Consider the following 2,490-nt stretch of genomic DNA (forward strand, 5'->3'; position numbering starts at 1 on the left):
TTTTTTTTTTTAAAGGTTGCTGGCACTTGAGCCCAAATGGCCTTTCCTGGTAGCCCATTACATTGTGTCCAGGCTGCAAAGAGCCTGTTAAATTATGTATCGGGACGTCGCGTATGCTCGTTCCGAAGGCAGGCACCGTGGGCTTGGCTCTGCCCCACTGATCAGGTCCTCTCCCCAGAGGGCTGGGCAAAAAAAAAACAAAAAACTCCAAGGCCAGCCAGCAAATGTTCCCAGCAGGTTTATTCATAGTGGCCGAAACCTGGAAACAACCCAGACGTCCTCTGATGGTGACCAGCTAGACAAACAATGGTCCACCCGACCACGGAACAATAAGCAGCAATAGAAAGGACTAGGCTATTGACACACGCGACCACCTGGATGAATCTCGATAGAATGAGGCAGAATGAAAAAAAATCCAACCCCAAACGGTCACATTCCGTGTGTCCCACTTACAGAACATTCTTGAAGTGATGAGATACAGAATGGAGATGAGGGTGGATGATGGGGGTTCGGGTCGGGGTGGGGCGGGAGAAAGGGGGCGAGGCAGTGAGAGGGCCTTGTGAGCGACCCCCATGAGGAGAGACCATTCTGTGTCCCAACTGTATCGGTGTCAGCATCCTGGATGTGACACTGAACTAGCGTTGTGCGGACGTCGCCCCCGGGGGCGTCTGGGTAAAGGCCACGTGGGTCTCTCTGTGTCCTCTCTTACAACCTCGTGGGAATCTACTACTATTCAAAATAAAAAGTTTAATAAAAGACCCAACCGACTTTAACATACTAATAACACAGGGAGGAGGCAAGAGAACTAAAATCTTAAATCGGCCACATTCAGAAACTGCGCTGTGCCCATCAGCCCTGCAGCCAGGGCCGAGGACACCTCAGAACAAAGGAAGGCTTCTGCTGGGATGCCAACGGCCCGTGCCCCACACCTGTGAGGGGCAAACAGGAACAACAGCGTCTTTAAGTGGCACAAAATCGTTCGTTCCCTATGGCTAGAACATGAGGGACCTGGGGACTAGGCTGGGAGCTGCCAGCAGGCCTTTCACTCCACACATTCTTACTTTGTCACACGACACAGCCCATCCCTCCTCACTGTATGTCCATGTCAAGGAAATGGGTACACAAACGTCACTAAAGAACGATACACAAGCTGAATCCCGGGAACCGGTGTCTTCCTCGGTCCCTCTCGGTGCCTTTACTCCGTCTCTCCCACGGTCCTCGTCTCTGAGTCCCTGTCGCTCCGCCCCCCCGAGACCATGGCCTGTCCGCGGAGCGTTTCCCCTTCTCTAATAACCTTTCCTTGTGACTCTTTGGCGTGTGTGTTGAATTTTCTACGCTCCCCGCCAAGAACCCTCTCCTCTCTGTGTGCGGGGCTTGGTCTCCCCGACATGAGTCGCCAAGGAGTGCATGAGGTAACCCATGTGTCACCCGCCCCTCTGTTTAAGCGCCCCTCCGGGGTTTAGGGGCACACTGCTGGCCTCCGGGTCAGAGGTTCCCTCACATGCCCTGAATGTGAACATCTGACCAGGCCCCCCAGAAACCTCCCAGGCGGGCAGACAGTCCACGAGAGGGGGATTCAAGTAACTATCAGGCGGGGAAATAATCTTCCTCATGAATGAGCGAGGAAATGCCACGGAAACTTTTTTTTTTCCTACCAAACTACAAGAATATGGGAGGAAAAAGAGAGAGAAGAGCCGGGAAGGTGAGGGCCTGGCCCAGGCAGACGGGAGGACCGGGAGGTGCCTTGGAAGCCTCTGAGGTGCCACCTAAAAAGGCAGTCACCCCCTTTCGTCCTTTGACTCAGCAGCTCCACGTCTCGATCTCTTTAAGGAACTTCTCCCCGAGACATCCGTGGATAAAAAACACGCATGGCAGCATCGCTGGCAGCATCGGCCGAAAACGAAACCACCTAAAACAAATATCAATAACTGTGTTACGTAACTCATGCCACACCCATTCGATGACCTGTTACATTGCCATCAAAACGGTGTTTAGTGTGCGGCCGTCTCACCCTGAACGAGCCCGATCCCGTCTGATCTCGGAAGCTAAGCAGGGTCGGACCCGGTCAGTCCTCGCATGGGAGACCACCTAGGACGAGCCGGTGCCGTAGGTGTAAAAAATAAAGTGATTGTCAGCTGACAAGGTCCTTGCAGTCTGTGAGGTCAGCCAAGGGTTGCCTCGCCTCAAAAAACAAAAAACAAAAATTGGAGTTTAGAGTTTCCGACACTCTGAGACACAAGCACCTGTAATGTTCTTCGAGAAGAGTCGATCCCTGGACCCTAAAACTCCGCATGGCTGCGACAGTGATTGCTGCGGCCACTGTTTTCCCGCCGCTGTTGGAGTGGTCGCCGTCGCGAAAGTTTGCCCATCGTCGGAGGAACGCACCACCCCCGACGGGGAGAATCCAGACGGCAGAGAGCTGAAGCGGCTGAAATTTCGGCTTCCGCAAGGGAGAAGCCATCGGTCGGCACCTGCCGGTAATGTCGCCTA

The 2,490-nt window shown here is 53.7% G+C and overlaps 1 long non-coding RNA gene across 1 annotated transcript in view; it reads right to left on the bottom strand.

Moving 5' to 3' along the window:
- Positions 1–55: 55 nt before the first annotated feature.
- Positions 56–2,490, bottom strand: part of LOC111729989 — a 5,640-nt gene continuing 3,205 nt past the window's right edge. The window contains exon 3 of the long non-coding RNA XR_002776500.1: positions 56–2,471. This is a non-coding gene — a long non-coding RNA (uncharacterized LOC111729989). The remainder of the gene's footprint in view (positions 2,472–2,490) is intronic.

Source organism: Pteropus vampyrus, unplaced genomic scaffold (assembly GCF_000151845.1).
Source record: "Pteropus vampyrus isolate Shadow unplaced genomic scaffold, Pvam_2.0 Scaffold296, whole genome shotgun sequence".
NCBI classification, from domain to species: Eukaryota; Metazoa; Chordata; class Mammalia; order Chiroptera; family Pteropodidae; genus Pteropus; species Pteropus vampyrus.